This window comes from Saccopteryx leptura, chromosome X, assembly GCF_036850995.1.
Source record: "Saccopteryx leptura isolate mSacLep1 chromosome X, mSacLep1_pri_phased_curated, whole genome shotgun sequence".
NCBI lineage: Eukaryota > Metazoa > Chordata > Mammalia > Chiroptera > Emballonuridae > Saccopteryx > Saccopteryx leptura.
Genome location: NC_089516.1, coordinates 90,889,400 through 90,913,470, shown reverse-complemented (window position 1 = coordinate 90,913,470; position 24,071 = coordinate 90,889,400). Strand labels below are relative to the sequence as shown.

The 24,071-nt window shown below is 32.0% G+C and overlaps 1 protein-coding gene across 1 annotated transcript in view; it reads left to right on the top strand.

Annotated features, from left to right (window-relative positions):
- Positions 1-24,071, top strand: part of LOC136386412 (protocadherin-11 X-linked) — a 365,186-nt gene that overhangs the window by 124,714 nt on the left and 216,401 nt on the right. The gene's annotated exons all lie outside the window — the stretch shown is intronic.

Genomic DNA, 24,071 nt, shown 5'->3' with positions numbered 1-24,071 from the left:
GGAAAATGAAGTATGTTTGCTTTCTTTAATGGGTCTGAAGAAAAATAAGGGTATATTAAGACCGCAGACATCTGTGTACAATAATTTATGAAAACAATCTGTTCATTGTTTCTTATCTGCATGCCATGAAGAAGAACAATGAATAAAAATCTGTCTAGAATTTCATAAGTAAATTTAATTATTTGAATATATTTATTTCCTGAATAGAGTCAAGTGATGGAATCTATCTACTTTTTTCTAAAAGTAATATCACATGTTGACTTTATTACTTTGTTACTTTTTAAATGTCTTCATCTAAGCTTTGGTGAATGAAAACATTTGAAAGCTATTCACGGTTAATAAAATGGTAGTGATGTAAAAGTCAGTATAGGTATTCTCTCAATACAGGTAGAAATATTTCAAAAGTTTATCAGGATTCAAAATAACAATAAAGATAATCTACCATATTCTAAGAAATTGTTTAAAGAATCATGGTCATTTAAGGAGATGGACAGTTTAATTATACAATACCATTCACTTTTATCTCTTAAGCACAGAGAGAATTTAAGACAGTAGTTAACATGTGGGCACATGATTTTTACCATAGGTCCCTAGTTATGTTATTGCAAATGATATTGCAAATAGAACCCCTACTATCTTTATAGAGAGTTTGTTATGCTTTGAAAGAATTTACAGGGTGGTGGTCATTTGTCCAATATGAATAAGCTTCATGCTTTTCTCCTTTATTAGATCTTAGAAGGGTGACAAACACAATAGATGCCTAAAATCTTTTTATGTTGTGTTTCTGTTGGTATTTAACCATTGAAAATGCTGCTCTTATTTTCTGATTTTTGTCTATTATTCTGTTTATTGGAAACATTTCTCAACAGAAAAACATCCTCTATGAATAACACTTCATTTGTGTTTTGTATCCTAATAATACTTTCCTCTGGATTAAATTTGTGACTCCTTTAACATGTATATAAAAAGCAGTATGTTTGAATTACATTTGCATATCATACTTTTTAATAGCTTCACTCATGAAGTTTGTTAAAAAGTAAATTTTGGTTTCAAATATTTTGGAAGATTTGCAGATGTTTTATAAGATAGATTTATTTTACTTGAGTAAATATGATAAACAAGGCATGGATGAAAGAAAATATTAAAGTATTTTTAATATATCCTCTTTTTGATTTTATTTTTAGTATGATATAATCCTTAAGAAGGTGACAAAATTAATAATTTTTTCATGATGATATTTTATTTTATTTAGCTAAAAAATATTTTCCTAAACTCAAGACAAATAACTTCATGGGACAGACAAAATTGGTAATATTTATGATAATAAGTTTTTGGTTATTGTTAGGTTTTTCTTTTCCATTTAAAAAATGTTGTGTTGACATGTTTTCAAGTGTCCCACTCAATATAACACCATTAGATTTTTATTAACTAAAATGACTACCTTAGAATTAGTAAGTTCTCAGATAACTTATTCTACTTTTTCACTTCTTAAAAGAGATGTGACTTGTATATGTTATGTCTGGTTCACAGTTGTTTCAGATTAATTACTAAATATTTTCTGGACATGAATTGAAAAACTTAAGCAGATTAATATCATACTAAAAATACTGTGATTTCTTATATGTTGTGTTACATTTGCAGTGTTCTTTACCCTATCTATATACTCTTTATGTCAGAAAATGTTTTTATATTCACTGATGTTGCAGAATGTTAAGAAAATAAAGCAAACACTGAAAAATAACTAATATATTTAAAAATTCATATACAGTGTCTCTTGTTTAAAGAAGCATTATCGCCCTGGCCGGTTGGCTCAGCGGTAGAGCATCGGCCTAGCGTGCGGAGGACCTGGGTTCGATTCCCGGCCAGGGCACATAGGAGAAGCGCCCATTTGCTTCTCCACCCCTCCGCCGCGCTTTCCTCTCTGTCTCTCTCTTCCCCTCCCGCAGCCAAGGCTCCATTGGAGCAAAGATGGCCCGGGCGCTGGGCATGGCTCTGTGGCCTCTGCCTCAGGCTCTAGAGTGGCTCTGGTCGCAATATGGCGACGCCCAGGATGGGCAGAGCATCGCCCCCTGGGGGGCAGAGCACAGCCCCTGGTGGGCGTGCCGGGTGGATCCCGGTCGGGCGCATGCGGGAGTCTGTCTGACTGTCTCGCCCTGTTTCCAGCTTCAGAAAAAAAAAAAATAAATAAAATAAAATAAAATAAAGAAGCATTATCCAAAATGGGAGAAAGTGTCAACCAATAAAATAAAAAATCATTGTTTCTTAAGGAAATTTTGACAAGTGGAATAAAATATTACTGTTAGCAGAAAGTAGACGTATTCTAGTTCATTTTAAACAAAGTAAGAGATGCATTGCAAAATCGGAGTTTAAGATTTTATTTACATTCAGTTCATTCATTATTCATCTGAAAGTGAAAGTGAAGAAATGAAATGATTTTATTAGGCTGTAAGATATAAGGGATTTCATCAGATACTTTATGTTTTTAAAAAGGAATAAAATGTTGTCTATAATTTTTATGACACTGGTGTTCAGAAAAATATGAAACATCTATCTGATATAAATGTCTATATTGCATAAATCCATTTATACCTGGAAATATGAATCTCTTCTTTGGTTCATATTTTTAGAAGTATTTTGGAAGGCACTAAATATGTTGTTGTGAAAATGAAAAACATGAAATTTATAGATAATTATACAATTTACCTTCAATTGCTATTTTCTGAGAAAGCAGATAACTTTGTTGGTATGAAGAAAATAATAAGTAACAACATTTTAGAATCAATTTTGATAATTCCTTTATGAAAGAGATATACTGCTAAATCCAAATGTTGCTTAACACAGATCTCTTATTAAAATATTGTGAAGACTATACACTTGAAAAATAGAGGAAAATAAAAATAAAAATATAATTTTGAGGGTTTTCTTTGTACCAGTCACTATCTTAGATACATATTTGATGTACTCTATTTCAAAGAAAGAAAGAAAAAGAGAAAGAGGATGGAAAGAAGGAAGGAAGGAAGGAAGGAAGGAAGGAAGGAAGGAAGGAAGGAAGGAAGGAAGGAAGGAAGGAAGGAAGGAAAGAAGAAGAGAGAAAGAAAGAAAGAAAGAAAGAAAGAAAGAAAGAAAGAAAGAAAGAAAGAAAGAAAGAAAGAAAGAAAGAAAGAAAGAAAGAAAGAAAGTAAGTCTGACCAAGCAGTGACACAGTGGATAGAGCATCAGACTAGGATGTGGAGGACCCAGATTCAAAACCCTGTGGTCTCCAGCTTGAGCACGAACTCATTTGGTTTGAGCAAGGCTCACCAGCTTGAGCCCAAGGTTGCTGGCTTGAGCAAGGGGTCACTCGGTTTACTGTAACCCCTTGATTAAGGCACAAGTGAGAAAGCAGTCAATGGGCAGCTAAGGTGCCACAAGAAAGAATTGATGCTTCTCATCTCTCACCCTTCAAAAATAAGGTAAAAAGAATAGTGGAAGGTTTGGACAGTTATCAAATAATTCATGTATGTAACTTTGCCTGTAGGTATTACACATGAATCCAGTGGTAACAGAAGTCGGATTTACTTTAGAATAAGATCAATATTTATATTATTACATTCAGTAACTTTCATTTTATGCATCTGTATCTTAGTAATGTGAATTTTAGTCATGTAGCCTGCTTGATAACTAAGACTGTAAGAATACAGCCATCAGATTTTGATAATGTGTTATTTTCTTGTCTTAGACTGATTCCAGGACATCAACTAGTGAAATCTGCAATGAAACATAATTTTCTAATAATATCATAGTTTTATTCACCTTTCAAAAAATTCCAGCAATTTATGATTTCAAAATTTGTTTAAGATCATTAATTCTATAATTTGGATTTTCAATTAAAAAAGGCAATAAAAACAAAATGTACCTTAAAGATGATGCCCTGTTGAACTTTATGCTTACTTTAGCCATCAAAATTTAAAATTGTTGGAAGAAATAATGCAATGTAATAGTTTTCTCATCCCATTTCTCCTTTGCTTGCTCTGAATGTCAACTACTGTGATGAAATATAATGTTTTCTTGGTGTACAAACTGATGGCTACTATATCCATCGTGAAACATAAATTACTTCTCCCGTTTGACTGTTCAGAGTTTAAGCATCATCTTGGGAAGCTTGAAAGTGAAACTACACTATCCAAACTACCCTCTGGAAAGTATCCAAGGAAAGAGTTTTCTTTTTTTTTCCCCCTGTTAATACATTTAATTTTTTAAAATTAATTTTAATGGGGTGACATTGATCAATCACGGTACATAGATTCAGAGAAAACATCTCCAGGTTATTTTGACATTTGATTATGTTGCATATCCCTCACCCAAAGTCAAATTGTCTTCCATCATCTTCTATCTGGTTTTCTTTGTGCCCCTCCCCTTCTCCCATCCCACCCTCTCTTCTCTTCCCCTTCTCGCGGTGACCACCACACTTGGCAAGAGTTTTCTTTAGACCAAAGCAAACAACAGAAAAACACTTTAGTTTATTTTTTCTAAATATTCATTAATATATTGTTGCTGAGATAATTATTGCTAGCCATCACTCTGCTTTAAAGTTGGATAATATCTTATTCGGTTTTTATATTGACTGTAATCATGCTGTATTGTTACTTTAATCATTAAAAATTATTTGTATTGTAATCATGTTTCCTTTTTCTAGAAATACTGAAAAGTTCCTTTTTCGTTTATATCAAAAAAGAATGTAAAGTTCTTTATACTCCCTGATATATTTTTTAAAGTATTGATATTTCTTATGTATTAAAACATAACTCTAGTCATATTAAAGTAGAAACAAGGGTTTATGTATTATAATTTAAAATGTTTTATTGATTTTGAAGTACCTAGGAAAATATAAGGCACTAGAGTAATATCTATTGATAAATAGATCTATTTATTTCTCTGGCATTAAATTACTGTATGTATTTTATTGCTTTGAATAATTTGTCCTTTAAAATTAAATCAATTTTTTCTCAGTATGTCAAGTAATTAATTAATTAATAGTTTAGTCATACACAAATGGTATGACTAAATGCTTCGAATTGGATGTAAGTTATATTTTACTGAGGGAAAAAAAATGACATTTCCAATTTTTCCCTGTATTCTTTTTTTTTTTTCTTCCTGAAGTGAGAAGCGGGGAAGCAGAGAGACAGACTCTTGCATGTGCCTAAGATCCACCAGGTATGCCCACTAGGGGGCAGTGCTCTGCCCATCTGGGGCATTGCTCTGTTGCAACTAGAGCCATTCTAGTGCTTGAGGTAGAGGACATAGAGCCATCCTCAGTGTCGGGCCAATGTAACTCCTGTGGAACTTTGGCTGCAGGAGGGGAAGAGAGATAGAGAGAAAGGGGAGGGGAAGAGTGGAGAAGCAGATGTGTGCTTCTCCTGTGTGCCCTGGGAGGGAATCAAACCTGGGACTTCCACACAGCGGGGCAACGCTCTACCACTGAACCAACTGGCCAGGGCCTTCCCCTGTATTTTTTAGCCTGCACATGACTAACAATACTAACAGAATAAAAAAATAAAAAGAAAACTACAACATAATTCTTGGGACATAAAGGGTGTATAAGGAAACTTTATAATCAAGACATAATCTTTTTTTCCTGGATTTTCATCAAATGATTCATTGTGTAATATTTTACCCTAGGAAAATATGAATAAGATTTGGTCAATTATGTATGTACATTAAATTAGTGTATTGTTTGAAGTGTTCTTTGACATAAAGGTATTTAGAAGAAGTTTATGCTCTATTTACCATTTCAAGTCAATGTAGTTAATGCATTTTAATACATGCATTATTTTAAACCACTTACTATTAAAATTTAGATTCCTTATTTGCTCAATACAGAATTCCTTGTACTTCCAGTCATGTCAGGGTTTTTTTAGCATACTTATCATCTGGCTTTTTAAGCATTACTTAGTTATAATGACTGTTAGTGTAAGTATTTTACTGGTAATGAGAAATGGCATGTAAGTTATGATATTTCTTACATACTTATAAACAAATGTTGCAGAAAAATACTTAAAACTCACCTTTGTGAAAGTTATTTATATAGAATAACTTTATAATTCTTTTTCCACTTCATGATAAAATACATATTTGAAGTTTAATTTTAATTATTCTATAGAATGTCAAAACTGAGCCAACTTTGTGTTGCCTAGAGTCAATGCCCTGCAGGTACCAAGATATACCAAGAGTAGGAGGAAATGTCCCATAATAAACTACTGTGGCTTCGTGACAATTACATGTAATTATTATATAAATGTATTTTAAATCCTTTGATCATGACCACTTTGATTTCTCCTTTTCTGCATGCTCTGTGAGCTAAAGGAGAATACTTTATTTTTCTTCTGCTTCAGTGACCCTTTCAAATATGACTTTAATAAAAACTCTTTACCAGTCCTCTTTATATATGAAAGTGAAATGTATTGAAATTATTATCCAGAATCTTCAAAAATATCCTCAATAATTTTTATGGGTGTCATATTTGCAAAATAAAAATAAAAAATATTTTTAAAACTGTAAGTATTTCTTAGAATACAACTTTTGTTAGACAGTAACTTTTTTATTTAAAAATTAAATTTAATGGGATAACCTTGATCAGCAACTTCTAAATTGATTTCTTCTCTACTTCTTGAGATTAAAGTATTTACCTATATGAAGCAATAATGATTTTGATTTAACGTTATTTAAAATGAAGTCATAGATGAACATCTGGTATACTTTTGATTATTAATTACCCTTGATCTGTTTTTTTCTTATGCTTGAGGAAATAATAATACTACTTGAGAACTCTATGGACGGCATCAAAACTAGTTTTGCACAAAAGCCATAGAAAACAAAAATATGTAATTTCTTACTTGGTTACATCGTATCAGTTACTTCAGGTGCATTTTAAATTTGTTATTACATGTTTGATTTGCCCAGTCTCAGATACCTTCACATCTTTTGTGTTGGCATTAATTGTACTGGAATATTCCCAACAAAATATACTTGATGGTTTCTCTGGCTCCTTTTCTAGTCAATTAATAGAGAAAAGAGGAGGAAAGCAAATCTTAAAACTAACAGTGAACTTAACCTATTGAATAATAAGTACTCTCCAATGAAACGCAATGTACTGTATACATTCACCCCTGCACATACTCCAAAAATATAATTTTTTTCATTAAATTATGCAAGCATAAACTTTAAAAAATATGAAATGTATTCACTCATTTTACTTTAAATATAAAGTTGAGCCCTGGCCGGTTGGCTCAGCGGTAGAGCGTCGGCCTGGCGTGCGGGGGACCCGGGTTCGATTCCCGGCCAGGGCACATAGGAGAGGCGCCCATTTGCTTCTCCACTCCCCCCCCTCCTTCCTCTCTGTCTCTCTCTTCCCCTCCCGCAGCCAAGGCTCCATTGGAGCAAGGATGGCCCAGGCGCTGGGGATGGCTCCTTGGCCTCTGCCCCAGGCACTAGAGTGGCTCTGGTAGTGGCAGAGCAACGCCCCGGAGGGGCAGAGCATCGCCCCCTGGTGAGCAGAGCATTGCCCCAGGTGGGCGTGCTGGGTGGATCCTGGTCGGGCGCAGGCGGGAGTCTGTCTGACTGTCTCTCCCCGTTTCCAGCTTCAGGAAAAAAAAAAAAAAAATATATATATATATATATATATATATATATATATATATATATAAAGTTGAATTTTAGAAGTTAGATATTCAAGCTAGTACATATCTTAAATTAGTATTTTCAATTACTTAAGTTTTAAAATTTGTAAACCATTTTAATTCTATCCATTAATTAATATTTTATGTATATATCTGTATTTTCTTTTGATTACCTTATTCACATTATCAATAGAATGCACATACTTTAGAATAATTTTAAAAACTGAATTTAGATCTAATCAACCATGATTTTATACAATATTTTTACTAATCTTTTCATTTTAACACTATAATACTGACTCATTTTATTTTGTTGCTCACACTCATTACTGTTATTTCTGATTATTTATTTGAATGTCAAGTTATGTGTGATATAAAGCCTAATCTCAACAGAAATACTACAGGACAAGCAGATATTAAGAAATATTACCTGAACTTACATCACACTCTATAAATGCTTCCTATAGGTCAGAGGTTGGTAAACTTTTTGGCTGAGAGAGCCATGAACTCCGCATATTTTAAAATGTAATTCTATGAGAGCCATACAACCACCCATGTATGTTACGCATTATCCAATAAAAATTTGGTATTGTCCCAGAGGACAGCTGTGATTGGCTCCAGCCACCCACAACCATGAACATGAACAGTAGGAAATGAATGGGTTGTAATACATGAGAATGTTTTATATTTTTAACATTATTATTATTATTATTATTAAAGATTTGTCTGTGAGCCCGATGCAGCCATCAAAAGAGCCACATCTGGTTCATGAGCCATAGGTTCTCAACCCCTGCTATAGGTGTTCTTGTGAAACAAACATGTTTTCTTAGATTTTTGAAGCTTAGTTTTTTTCCTTTGTAAATATTTAAGAGTTCAGTTTCTAGCATATTCAAAAGTGATGTGATACTATGAAGCTGTATGTGTTGTGTATAATTATTACATATAATAAGATCTATTGTGCAATTTGCTTTTTATGCATTATGGGTATATATCCATGGTTTTATATGGTATTTAGAACTCAAAGTAGACTTTAAATTCTAGAGACATCACATAACTCTTTATTTTTGAATGTGCAACACACATTAGCTGTAGAAAAGTTTAGGAAACTAAATATATACTTTAAATGAAAATTTAAGATTATTTTATTTTACAAGTTATATCAGTAAATTTTTCTTCATAACTTATTTAATAATTCTGCTTAAAAGTTCTATAACCTTTGGAAGTGGGATACTTGAAATTATAAAAATGTTCTGTTTTTTATATATCATAAATTAAACATGCAAGAATTTAACACAGTGGTAGTTGACTTATTTGTTAAACATAGTGCTTAATTTTATAGATGTGTGATTGGACACATTTGTGTAAAAGATTGATAAACTGATAATGTAATACAGAGGCATACTAAATATCTCCCCCAAGAGAGTAACCTCCTTTCGGTTAAAATGTCAACTGTTTATGAAAAATTTTTTTTAGTTAAAAAGAAAGCCTTCTAAGTTTCTGCCAAATATACTCTTAGAACAAAGAAACAAGTTATTTTCTTCCAAGAATTCTCATAATCAATCTTACCTTTTTCATATTCTAGATATTTTCAGTTAAAACCACTTTCACTGTCTCTTTTTAAGTGATTATTTATATTTAATTATCCACACATATATAAGAACTGTTAGGTATAAAATATTTTTTGTCAAGTGAAATAAAAACATTTTGTTAAGTTTCAGGTAGTCAAGTGTTATAATAATCAAAATGCACTATTTTATTGGATATTCTAGAAATATCTGCACATTTCTCCTTTTTCCTGGAACTTCATAGTTATTATTTAATCAATGATTTACCTCATAAAATATTATTCTAGTTGAAATGCAGTTAAAATGATTTTTGTTACTTTTGTCTTAATACTTGGCAAAATATTAGAAAACAAAATAATATTTTCATTAGATGCTCAGAAAACATGTTAAATAATACTTTAAATTAATAATACTACTTTAAAATAATAAGAACAATTGAAGCAAAGTAGTGTAACATTAAAAATGTGAAGGTTTATAATACAAAGTCATTCAAACGTTCATTTTATTTTATTTTTTTCTTTGTTTTTTGTAGTTATAATTAAAAAAATGAACTGGTTTTTGTGTAAATAGAATGAATAGTGTAGAACATTTTGCAAATGAAATACATGTAGATTTTAAAACTGGTTGAACTTGTTGTATTTTCAATGCATAATGTGTGTGTAATCTGTATTAAGTGAATACCCACAACGTTCTTTCTGCATTGCAATAACATACCTTCTGATATTTTTGAAGTGCTTTTTGTCAGCAGATACTGCCAATTTCGTTAACATGATTATGAAACCTAAAATAATTTTAGCACATTAATACCTTAAAATTGTAGGTTATAACTCATTGTGTTGTATTAACCAGAACTTTATATATTTGTATTTCTGTAGACTCATTGGAAAGTAACTGGACTGGTGTTTTTCAATTAACCCAAGGCAATTCATACATAGAAGTGACTCATTTTACTTAAATTTTACGATTTTTTATATTTTATTGTACTCACATTACCTGAACATTGGTAATATGCTACAATTTATAACCACTCTATTTCATATAACATACCAGACAATGAAGTTTTTCATGAGTTCAAATGAGATTGGTTAAATATTTCTCACACTCCTACTATGAACAAAACAATGTAGAGAATGATTGTAGTTATATAGGGGAGGAGTTATAGCTAGGGAGCACGGGGAACAATCAAGGTTCTCTTCTGCTTGCATTTAGTGCGAAATGACCCTCACCTGAGGAGTTAAAGACTTCAAAAAATGTTTTCAAAAATATTTTTTTCCAATGAAGAAATTCTCTTAGTATACCAGGTCTGTTTGTTTGTTTATTTATTTATTTTCCTGTAAAAGAGACAGAGAAAAAGATTGATAGGGTCAGACAGACAGGAAGGGAGAGAGATGAGAAGTATCATCTCTTTGCTGCAGCACCTTAATTATTCACTGATTGCTTTCTGATATGTGCCTTGACCTGCGAGCTACAGCAGACCAAATGACCTGTTTCTCAAGCCAGTGACCCGACCTTGGGCTCAAGCTGGTGAGCCTTGCTCAAACCAGGTAAGCCCGCACTCAAGCTCCCGACCTCGGGGTTTCGAACCTGGGTCCTCCATGTTTCAGTCTGATGTTCCATTCACTGTGCCACTGCCTGGTCAGTCAGTATACCAGGTTTAAAATACATTAAAAGGAAAACATAAGAGCACATAAAAGTAGGGAAATGCAAAAACCTCATTTTTTATCATAATGATTAAGTGTGTGTGTGTGTATGTGTGTGTGTGTGTGTGTAAATTACCAGTAATTTACCACATAAATAAGTATTAAGTAGTCATTCCAAATTTCTTGGAATCTGAACTTAAAAAGAATGTACTGCCTGACCAAGAGGTAACACAGTGGATAGAGCATCGGCTTGGGATGCAGAAGATCCTGGTTTGAATCCCTGAGGTCAATGGCTTTATGGCAGGCTGACCTGCTCTGCTGTAGCTCCCCCCTCCGCCCCCCCCCCCGTCCAGGCACATCTGAGAAAGCAATCAATGAACAACTAATGTGCCACAAAAAAGAATGATGCTTCTCATCTCTCTGCCTTTGTGCCTGTCTTCTGTCCCTATGTGTCCCCCTCTCTCTCACTGTGTGTCTCTTTCTTCACTAGAAAATAAAAAGGAATCTATTAACTCATTTTAGGAAGCATCTTAAAGTCAATAACACTTTATTGTCACATAGCAACTGAATCCTGTTAACATTTGTCCCTTTGCCACTTTTTCATTCAGCTCTTCATTATGACCTACCTGTTCCACAATTGATAGGTAATCCTGCTTCTTACCTTCATTTGTCCAAACCATTTTGTAACCTGTTCTGGAATATTCTTTCTAGATTATAGAGCTGATCAAGTGAAGCCTGTGACAAAAAAGCATGTAAATCATTGCATATAAAATGAAACATATTATTATATTTTTCAAAGGATTTTTATAATTTTTATCAGGTCTACTTGTTCATCCTTATCTCCTATTACACCATACACATCACATTTTTGCCATAACTATTACTCTTTGAAACTTGATCATGCCATGAAATTTAATAATTCCATAAACCTGAAAATTTACCAGAATCATATTGAGTACTTCCTTTTGTTAAAACACTGATGTAAGGACAACAAAAATCATTCAGCATCATCAGTGAAGTAGAAGTGTGATTGTGAAGAGAAGGCAAGAAAACAGACAATTTTAATAATATAATGCTACCTGAGATTCAATTAAAAATACAAGAAGCCTTCATGGTATACTTTAAAAAAAATCTTCCCTATTTCTTCACATTAACCTTACATAATTCTTGTGAAATTAAAAACCTCAGGTAAATAAGTAGTTCATATAACCTTTTAACTATTAGTTTCTGGATATTATTTCAAGAAAATTGTTGTTACGTTATTTTTTCTTAATTAATCCTAGAAATATTTTAAATATTTACCTTAGATATTTTTATTATTGGTACATTTCTTGCCCATGACTTGCACTTGTTATTAAATGTATCAAAAATACTTAATTTATATGTTCATCTTAATATAATCCATATACAAACAGACCAATAGCATACTTTTTACAGGCATTTTATTAAAAGAAGCATCTCAATGTGACATTTCTTCAAGGAAGAATAACAAGAAAAACATTTTCTGGCCTTCAATACGACATATTTGATAGTGAATTATAACAAACAAATATGGATCACTCAGGTTAAAATGTGCTTGTATGTACATAAATACTGTCACTGACATATTGAGATAATGTGGTCATCCTAAAGATAAGAAGCAATTTTATCCCTTTATCTCCATGCTGAAAATCAAAATGATCAATTTTGTGAAAACAAGAATAAATGAAAAAACTAAGGGATATCAAATATATACAATTTCCAAATTATAATAGCATTACCCTGAAAATTTAGAAACTACATATCCTTATTCAAAACTATGTGTGTGCGTTTATGTGTGTGTAAAGCACATATCTTTAAGGAATATACTTGTTTGCACACACAGTGAATGAAAATATATCACCTGCTTCCTAGAAATAGATGAGATAAAATAAACCACACAGTTCTTAAATCAGCCCCATTTCTTTGTCCTTATTATGACACAAGAATTCTAAGTTTAATGCAGGAAATGTCCTTAGAGATTGAAGTTATGTTTTGGTTAGTTTCTCTGTCATATCTTTGCTAAACAGTCTTTCTATAAATGTTTACATAGAAGTAAACATAGATTCTAAACTCATAGATCTTGTTCGTAAAGAACAATTTATGAATTTGACCCCAAAGGCAAGGGAAGTAAAAGTAAAACTAAATGAATGGTACTATATCAAACTAAAAACCCTCTGCACAGCAAAAGAAACTAACAGCAAAACAAATAGCCAAATAATGGAAGATGATATTTGCAAACAACAGTTCTGAAAGGGGTTAATATCCAAAATATACAAAGAATTCACAAAACTCATCAACAAACAAGCAAACAATCCAATTAAAAAATGGGGAAAGACACTTTTCCTAAAAGGACTTACGAATGGCCAACAGATATAAGAAGAAATGCTCATCTTCACTAGCTGTTTGAGAAATGAAAATCAAAACTACAATGAGATACTACCTCACATGTGTTGGACTGGCTATAATCAAGACAGGTAATAACAAGTGTTGGAGAGGCTATGGAGGAAAAGGAACCCTTCTTCATTGCCATTGGGAATGCAAATTAATACAGCCACTATGGAAAAAGGTATGGAGGTTCCTCAAATTGTTAAAAATAGAATTATCAGCCTGACCTGTGGTGGCGCAGTGGGATAAAGCGTTGACCTGGAACACTGAGGTCGCCGGTTCGAAACCATGGTCAAGGCACATATGGGAGTTGATGCTTCCTGCTCCTCTCCCTTCTCTCTCTCTCTCTTCCTCTCTCTCTCACTCCTCTCTCTCTAAAAATCAATAAATAAAATATTTAAAAAAAATAGAATTATCATATGACCCAGCAATCCCTCTCCTGGGTATCTATCCACAAAACTCGAAAACATTGGTACATAAAGACACATGCACCCCTATGTTCATTGCAGATTATTTTCGGTGGCCAAGACATGTAAACAATGAAAGTATCCCTCGATAGAGGACTGGATAAAGAAGAAGTGGTACATATATACAATGGAATACTACTCGATCATAAGAAGTGATGACATAGTGACATTTATGACAAAATGAATGGATCTTGAGAATATTATATTGAGTGAAATAGTAAATTTGAAAAAGCTAAAAACTGCATGATTTCACACATAGGTGGGATATAAAACTGAGACTCGTGGACATAGATAATAGTGAAGTGGAGGGGGACAGGAAGAAGTGGTGGGGGAAGGGTGTAAATAGAAACAAATATAAGGTGATGGAAAGTGCTTTGACTTTGGGTGATGGGTATACAACATAATCAACAGTTCAAATGATATAGAGATGTTTACCTGAAACCTATGTCTTCTTATTGATCAATGTCACCCTGTTAAGATAATTTTCTAAATAAAATAAAAAACTAAAATGTTTAAACCTGTTTTATTGCACTACCTCCACTAAAAAAGTGTATTAATAAATATCAATAAAGTTCTATGATAAGCAGAAAATATTCACTTACATGCAGGCCTACATAGATGGAACTCTAGGAAATGTGTTAACTAAGAAACTAAAGTTGTATTTATATGTTAACTTTCATGGTTATGTGTGTTATCAGATATGTTGTAAATAACTCCCCTTTTCGGTAACCTAAAAAATATACTAGAAATTCATAAACATATAAAGATGTCTATATAAAGTTATATCCATCTAAAACAAACAACTATTTACATAATTTATATTCTGATTTTAATTTCTGGTGTCATTTTTCAGCAACTGTGTTATACATGTTGGCACCTTTTTGAAAAGAAATGAGTGGCTATGTCACCTGATCTGTCCCTGAGATTGGGTGGATGACCAGCAACAGCAGTCATTAAAGTTCTGTGCTTTCCAGAGTGTCCAGGGCTTCCATACCATTCCAGCTGAGAAATGCCTCCTTTCTCAGTGTGCTTGCTGCTAGCAGCTTTCTTGATTCTTTCATAGAGAAGGAAACAAAATAACCACAGGGATACAGCCATTAGAAGGGAGGAATGAAGGATCTGCCTTTGTGAAGGTTTGTTTATTTTTTACTAAGCAGTTTGGATTTGGTTTCTGAAGTGTAAGGGAAAATATAAAGCTCCTCAGCCCTTTTGCTAAGATCCAGTACTAAACAGTTTTGGATCACAATCCTGAAACACCAACAGTAGTATAGAATGTTTCAACATAACATGACGATAGTTTACAAAAAATAGTTACTTAATTCACCTCTTTTTGTAAAGAGAATGAATACAATAAAAAGGAGGTAAATAATCTTTATGAAACTCAGTTATCATTGAGAATTTTTTAACTAACCCAGATCATATGAATTTTTTTTAACCATCCCAGATCAAATGAAAGAAAACTACTAATATTCTTTGTTTCTCTTTAGTGAATATCCCTTGGGAATACAGGACATTATAAAGAGTAATAAATTGGAAATTGGATATAAAGACAAGGCTAAGAACTCAATAACATAAAACCCTTGCAGGAGTAGTACATTGCCACATTTATAGTGAACAAACTTTCCCTTCATATTTGTATTATTCATATTACTGAAATGCTTCTATGAGGTCAGTGAGAGGATTACTATTCATAAAAAACAACTCTCTTGCTCTTTTTTAATGTGATCAAGCAAAAATGTATTTTTTACTCTGATTTGTTTCTGAGAAACAATCCTATGTGTATTAAATCTCACTATAAAGTACCATGGCTAAACGCCAAATCTGCCTTAAGTCTATTTTTGCCATGACTGTCTTTGTGCTTGTATATGAAATTTTAAATTTTATGGTGCATTTTTTTCCAATGAAGAAAAAATTCCATATACAGTCTCATGAAAACCTAAGAGAAACTCTGAAAATAGACATGTCAACATTTCCTTTCTTTGTTAAGTTTGTCTGGCATGTGAAATGTGTGAGAGTCATAGGTTGACTAGCATGTATGGACATGGGAAATATTGGATCCACTGAGAGAGCCCGTCCTTTTAGAACGTAAAGGAAACGTATTATAGGTCAGTTCTCTACATTCTCTGAGCAACTGTTGTGACCTCAGGTTCCCATAGGAACATGTATCTTGTCTCTTATCTATATCAATCTGATAAGAAAAAAATGTCAAATAGCTAGACACTTTCTGAACAATGTGGCCACTTTTACAATGTGGCAAAATAGTTCTCAAAACATCCTGTTCGTATAACAGATTTTTACAAATCTTTTTTAGTAATATCATTGTCTGGCGTGCTTGAGCCATATCACTCAAACGTTCATATTCCCTGAGCAGTGATCACTGCCCTCATTACAATGTAAATATGCACTGTGAAGAGTAAAGCTTATTTACTCGCATAACCTGCTGTTCTGAAATTATGTTTTCATATGGAAGGAAGTATCGTTTGCATAGCTAAAGCAACAAAGTGACTGAGTCTTATGAAAAAGAAACTGAGACAGAAGGAGCAAGTACTAGTCCTAGAAAAAGAGAAAAAGCCTAACAAGAAAACAGAAAGAGGTGGTAGGAACCAAAGAGTTAAACTCACCTCAGGATTGTCTCTAATATTGGCACAGTTTCATCAACTTATATCTTTCTTAATTTGCCTGCCTCTTATGAAGACTGCTGTTGGCTTTTGTACAAGAGATCATTTTTAATGATATTCATCCCTCAAACTTTTACCTTTTCTTTCTCCGTCGGCAAAAAACATTAGTAATACATATTTCTTCTGAAGTTTCCCAGTGCTTAAAAGAATCTAACTTTTCAGAAAGATCTCTAGGTTTAATTTCCATACAGAGATAGATCTCTCTCTCTCTCTCTCTCTCTCTCTCTCTCTATATATATATATATATATTATATATATATATAATATATACACACACACACACACACACACATACACATATATATTACTAAAATAGAGTTAATAGAACTTCAATTTAAATCCCAATTTAAAAAGGAAATGAAGAAGGTGAAGCTTATCTCAGAAAGGTTATACAGTAAGTGGCAAAGAGAGGATCTATAGCTAGTTCTCCTACTTCTACATTTCATCACATGTCTGGTAAAACTATGGCTTCTGCATCTCCTGATTTGAAGTTCAGAGTCCCCTTTACCATTTTCTTATTAAATTTCTCCTCTGTTTTCCAAATCAACTCCCAGCTTAAGTAGATTTTTTTCAACTCTCTCTTCTTCTTAGAATCTCAAGCTTTTAAGCTCAAGCAGCTATCTCTTAGATGATTCTTGTTATTAGTTTTCATAGGGTTGGAGAGAATTTTATTCATTCTGGAAGCTATTAGTATTAGCAGATATGTGCAATGGAACATAATTTCTTGTGAACAAATCAGTTGGAAAAATACAAATGTCATAAACAATGAAGCCTCTCTTAGTCCATGTAATTGTACTCTAAATAAATGAACCCCAGAACAAACTTTGAAAATCATAGCTATTCAAAAAGTATTTAAACAGAACTTCCTGCTGACAGTGTGTTTATATTGAGATTTCTCCTTCTCTTCCCATTCTGCCTTTGCAATATTTAATCATTATACAATACTAATGTCCTGCAGTTGGGTAAGCCACATGGTGTGAATGAAACAAAAGGGTATATATGTGTATCACCGAATAAAAATGTAAATTTTACATAAATTTACAATAAAATTTTTAATATATTCATTACAGATATTAATTTCTAATTAAGTGATTATACATATTGGTAGCAACCAGAAATATATATCAAATATTGACTACCAGGTATCTATTTAAAAACATTTAAAAAAAACCCTAATTCGGCCCTGCCGGTTGTCTCAGTGGTAGAGTGTCCACCTGGCATGTGGATATTCTGGGTTCAATTCCCAATCAGGGCACACAGGAGAAGCACCCATCTGCTTTGCCAACCCTACCCCTCTTGCTTCTCTATCTATCTATCTATCTATCTATCTATCTATCTATCTATCTATCTATCTATCTATCTATCTCTATCTCTATCTCATCTATCTCTTCCCCTCCTGCAGCCATGGCTGGCTTGGAATAGGTTGGCCCAGGTGCTGAGGATGGCTCCATGGCTTACGCCTTAGGTGTTAAGAAGAGCTCTATTGAGCAACAGAAAAACATCCCAGAGGAGCAGAGCATAACCTCCTAGTGCACTTGCCAGGTAGATCACTGCTGGGTGCATGCGGGAGTCTGCCTCTGCTTCCGCTCCTCTCACTGAATAAAAATAATGGTAATAATAACTAATTCAAGTACAACATGAATTTTTATTTAGTCATTTGTACTTACATTGGAGGAAGTATACTTACTTACATATAAGAAATTGAAAGAATATTTTGTTTCTGGGTTATGCCCCTAATTCAATCATTCATATAGAACTATAAGAACATTAATTTTTAATAATGTCTAATATTATATAATACATTAGGTTTTAAAGGGGAAAGATTTAGCCCTTATTTAAGAAGCGACATTAACTCCTTAGGACCACTTAGGGAACATATATATGATGTATGTACTACATTAAGTCCTGAAAATTAGAATTTGAGAAAAGAAGGAAGGAGAGAAGGAGAGCTCAAGGGAAATTTTGAGAGTACCTGCTAGGTGCTGGGAGTAGTGCTAGGCCACTGGGAAGCATGATGTATGAGAATGTGATTGAGCATTAGTCAGAACACTTTCGTTTCTAAATCTGGATTTTAAGATTTTAGCTGTATGGCTTTTAACCTCTTTGACCCTCAGTATCTCCATATTTTCAGTGATATCAAGATATCAAGTTAACAAGATTGGAAGCATTCAATGAGATAATGTATATTATGTATATAACACAGTGTCTGGCATAAAGTAGACATTTTATCTTGCTCCACATTTTTAACTCATCTAATTTTCTGAATAATACAACAAGCTAGATATTATTGGTATCATTGCCATTTTATAGATTTTTTTTTAAAAAAAAGGATCTCAGAGAGCTTCCAAAATTTGTCCAAGCTCAATTGAACTAATTTAAATGTTCTTTTCCTTACAACAAATTTATTTCAGATAAAGAATCTAGCCAACCCTGTTTTTATTAACTGCTTAATTAAAGAAGACTTACAAAGTAGCCTTACCTTTTGAATCTTATTATTTTGTATACTTTATAGGTGCCTGAAGAAAAGTATTGAGTATGGTTCATTGCAATAATGTTAACCTTAAAACCCTTTCAGTTACAGATAGGTAAGTTTTTAAATATAGGTGGTTGAAAGTTTTGGTTCTAATTATTATAAAAACACAATTGACAAGGCTGACTTAATCTTATAATCAGGAACTATCAAATAAGGAAATAAGACTAAGAAAGTGAGTGTGACCAGGCTGTGGCACAGTGGATAAAGCGTCATACTGGGAAGCAGAAGACCCAAGGTTGCTGGCTTGAGCTTGGGCTCATACAGCTTGAGCACAGGCTCACCAGCTTGAGTGCAGGATCGTAGACATGATCTCATGGTTGCTGGTTTGAGCAAGAGGTTACTTGCTCTGCTGGAGTCATCCCCCTCCCCCGTCAAGACACATATGAGAAAGCAATCAATGTTGTTCAACTAAGGAGCCACAAGAAAGAATTGATGCTCTCATCTCTCTCCCTTCCTGTCTGTCTCTCCTTATCTGACACTCTCTCTGTCTCTGTCATAAAAAAGAATGTGACATTGATTTTTTCTAAGTCATACAGTTAGATTGTAAAAGAATCTATTGATGACTATTAAAATTAGGAGACTGGGGAATGAAGCTAATAAAAATATAACTCTTGTAGGGACCAGATTCTGGTTGACGTTTACCTTTCCTAGCTAATAAATCTAGTCTTACCTTGTAAGATCACTTATCTTCTCTGGAATTCAATTTATTCATGTGTAAAATGGATAGAATAGGGTTTTTTTAGAAACATAAATGAGATGATTTTTCAAAAAGTGCTTGAAAAATGAAAGCTCCACATAAACAAAAATGTTATCAATACTATGTAACTAAACAAGGCTTTAAACTGCTATACAATCAAGTTTCTTCCTTCACAAGATACTGAAATAGATGGGTTCTTGATTACAAATTCCTGATTAATATTTCATGCAGGTGCCCAAAATGGCCATCTTATGATTATATGAGGGAGACTCAAAGACTGCTGTGCTTCTGAAATGCAATTTCTAATTCATGAACCAAATTATGTCAAGAATTTCTTAGAATAGCTAATAAGCATATGGAATCAAATTTCTAAAAAAAACACCATATCTTTTATATGACACTTACTTAAAGAAGCTGAAATAGCTTTCAGTGGCAAGTAAGGTCAATTTTTCAAAGGATAGAGCTATCAATAATAAAAATAAACGTGGGTTCTGACACTGAATTTGTGGTCTTTAGCTATTGGATTTATGTAAAACTTTATAATGTTTCTGGGTCTCAGAATAATCATGTATAAAAATGGCAAAAACAAATAATGTCAAGTTCATAGAGTTGTAAGAATTAAATGAGATAACCTACGAACTGTGACTGGCACATAACAGTCACTTAGTAACTGCTAGTGACCTTTATTGGTTGTCTCAAATTTAATCTACCCAACTACATAGCAAACAAGATATCATTAACGTCATCTTCATGTCACAAACTAAATGGGGAGACTGAGTCTCAGAGCTTCAAGTGGAGACAACTGTCGGGAATTTTGCCAAGACTAGCCTGACTCACAGTTCCAAGTCCTTTCTTATACACCATTCTGCCTCTGGCACAAGACCAGTGGTAGTTTACACACTCAAAAAATTCAACTTATTATATGTTGCATTAAATAAATACCTTTTTTACATTTTTTTCTTTAGGCATATGGAGATATGATATGAGTAATACTTTATTTTCTAAAATATGAATAAATTACTTGAAGGGGGAAGTTTATAATATAATGATAAGAATCTGATTTAATGTGTGGTTTTAATATTAACCATATTGCTCTATTATCTCCATGTGCATAAATGGTTATTTTACAAAAGATAATTAATTAAAATAGGCATCCAGAGATAAAACATCAAGACAAAATTTTTAGTAGAGTTTAGGTTCAATATAAATAGAATTCATATGCTATAGAAACCAGATAGCCTAAAAAATAATTTAAAGGTAAATTATATCATATATTGTCTAGACACTGTTAATAAATTTTCAATTAAAGTCATATTTTCATCACTTATTTATTTCCATCATTTATTGAATTTATTGATGTGATATTGGGTAATAAAATTAAACAGGTTTCAAGTGTACAACTCTATAATACAACACCTGTATACTGCATCGTGTATTCACCACCCCAATTCAAGTCTACTTTCATCACTATTTATCTCCCCTTTACCCTCTTCTGTATCCTGCATTCCTCTTTCCCTCTGGCAATCACCATCCTACTGTGTGTGTCCATTTTTTCTTTAATTTTTCTTTCTCTTAATCTTTTCAACTTCTTCATCCAACTTCCAAGCAAATAAAAATTCACACTCATATATTGTAAATAAATAGTGCAGAGATTTTTTTTTCAGTCCAGGAGCATGATTTTATGTGTACTTTATTCACTTTTTCTGATTATAAAATTTATGAAAGGAAATTTAGAAAATAAGAAAATGATAAAAATAAGATCACTTTACATTCCTCTCATTCAAAAATCAACCTCTTTTAACCTTTTTATAAAGTACTAATTTTTAAAATATAAACATGTTTTTAAAAAACTTGTAAATTATTAAAATGAAAGAATATGACTTTTTAAATAAGTCTTATAATTTTTAATTTAAAAATTAAATAATTTACTCATTTAAAAACTGAAAACACATTATTTATGCCCATAAAATGTACACCCATAAAAATAAATACCAAAAATACAAGGCAGTATAGAAATAGTTGTCATTTTGAATTTGAAGAGAGAAACCCTGTAGTCTAGAATAGAATGAAAGAGGACTCATGCAGAAGATTAAATATGATTTGGTTCTTATAGTAATATTCGGAGAAAATGAAGAGAAAGGAAAAGTTCAAATTGGTAGAAATAAAATAAGATAAAATGCATACATTTTTGGAGTAAGATTCTCAACTAGCTTTGAGATCATTTTATGAAGTTATATCAAGGTTATATTAGGAACAACTCGTGGAAGCAATAAATACCAGATTAAAGAAGTTTTGTTATTTATTTTTAAGAACATTATTTCTTATGCAACCTTTTCAAATGTTAAATTTTATTTACTACCTACCTACAATTGTTTAATTCCCATTCATTCCTCAAAATACTGTAATTTTTATCTCTACTCACATCTGCTTACTACCTTATAATATATATATACATATATATATTTGAGTAGAAAAACATTATGAAAAAATATTTGAGACAGCTAATTGAGGAATTAAATGGATCATAATAAAAAAATGGAAGTCAAGTTTAAAGTAGGGAAATCAGCCAAAAGAATGTTGTGTTAAAATCAAAATTAGAAACATGAGCCAAGTCTAAGATGGTAGAGGTGGAAATTCTCAACAGGGCTTGATGAATAGATGGTGAATTCAAAGTAAATACTATTTCTTACTTGATTCTAAATTTTGAGGGAACTAGTAGAAGATTACTAATTGGAGTTTAAACTAAAGAATTAAAAGTGCAAGTTCTGTAAAGAATCGGAATTTGACGAGATGGAGAACAAATTGTTTGTTTTCCTTGTAAAGATGCAGACACTCTATTTCTTTTTATCTGTTGGGAAAATAGGGTAAATATGCATGCATGGATTAAATATTTTGAAACAAATATGGCATATATGAAAGTGTTATATCACAAGTAGATATATTTAGCACAGTTTTACATATGATGAGAATATACTTCTCTATATAGTGTAGTGGAAAAAAAAAACAACTATGTCCAATTAGTGAGCAAAGAGTACTTTCTCTGTTATAGAATTTAGGTACTATGTTTCCCCCAAATAATTTGTACTTGTTGGTTATTGACTCTTTTCTAACTGTAAAATAGCATGCATTAATTGTAAAAAATTTGAAAGTTAAATATAAATAAAATAAGAAAAAAATACCTACAATCCCACTAACTCAGTAATTATAAATTTTGTTATTTTAGTGCATAGTTTTTCAATATTTTCCATGTATGTACTCTGGTAATTCTTTTTTTTACATAATAAGAATTATTATTTTTCTCTTATTAAATATTGATCTAAAACAAAATTTTGGTGCCTGTATAATATTACATTTATAGATATTTCATAATATATTTTGTTGTCTAATATTGTTGAATATTTACATTTTATGCTATTACAAAAAATGTTATAATGAACTTTACTGAACACAAATTATTCTGTGAACTGTTCCAAAAGCCAACATTATAATTCACAGAGAAACATGAAGGAAATTCTCTTAAAATTAGAATAGTAATTATCTTGGATTACTATATGTTTAAAATTTCTTTGAACACTTTATTCACAACAATAATATGGGGGAAATAATAAAGATTGAAAATGAAAATATGGTGTTACTGATATTTGTTATTAACAGTAATCTACCATGAAACTCCAAGAGAAACTTTTGGTAATACCTAAAGCAACAGCTTATTGAAGTAAATTTTTGCAGTGTGTAACAGAAGTCTATAATTACACTTCCAGAAATTTATAGTTTGCGTAAGTAAGAAAAAAAATTAAGTAATTGAATTTTAAAGCAGCTTTATATATTATCTCATAATTTATCAATAGTTTTAATAAATAACATAGTATTATTGGATATTTTTGTTATAATGTAGGTGCTATTTGTACATAAAGTATATTTTAGAGAGAAACAGTTTACAAAATTAAATTTAGAGATTTTTTTCTTTTTAATGACATATATCTGATTAAAAAACCATGTACATTAAAGTTGTTTTTTTAGATAGGATAATATTTCTGTTTTCTTTTGGGGGGAATTTTATCCTTTTGTATCAACTTTAAACATTTTTACTTAATGGTAAGAAAATAACATCAGTTAATTTTCTCAGGATTTAAAACCTCTGTTCCTAAAATTATATATACTAATTTTTGCCTTTTTCTATGTGTTTAACTGTTTCATGGTAAAATTTAAGAAAAGAAAAAATAAAGTTGCCTTACTTTATAGTTTATTTTCTGTGTAATATTTGTATAAATTAAACATCATGTTTGCACCGTATTAGTTCTTAATCATTATACATGTGCTAATCACTTGTTATTTTTATACCTCAAAACTGATGTTTCAGACATTCAAGTGTAAGTATAATTCAAAATGTGATTTTCATTGTTCATGAAATATCTCTAAATTGTTGGGCC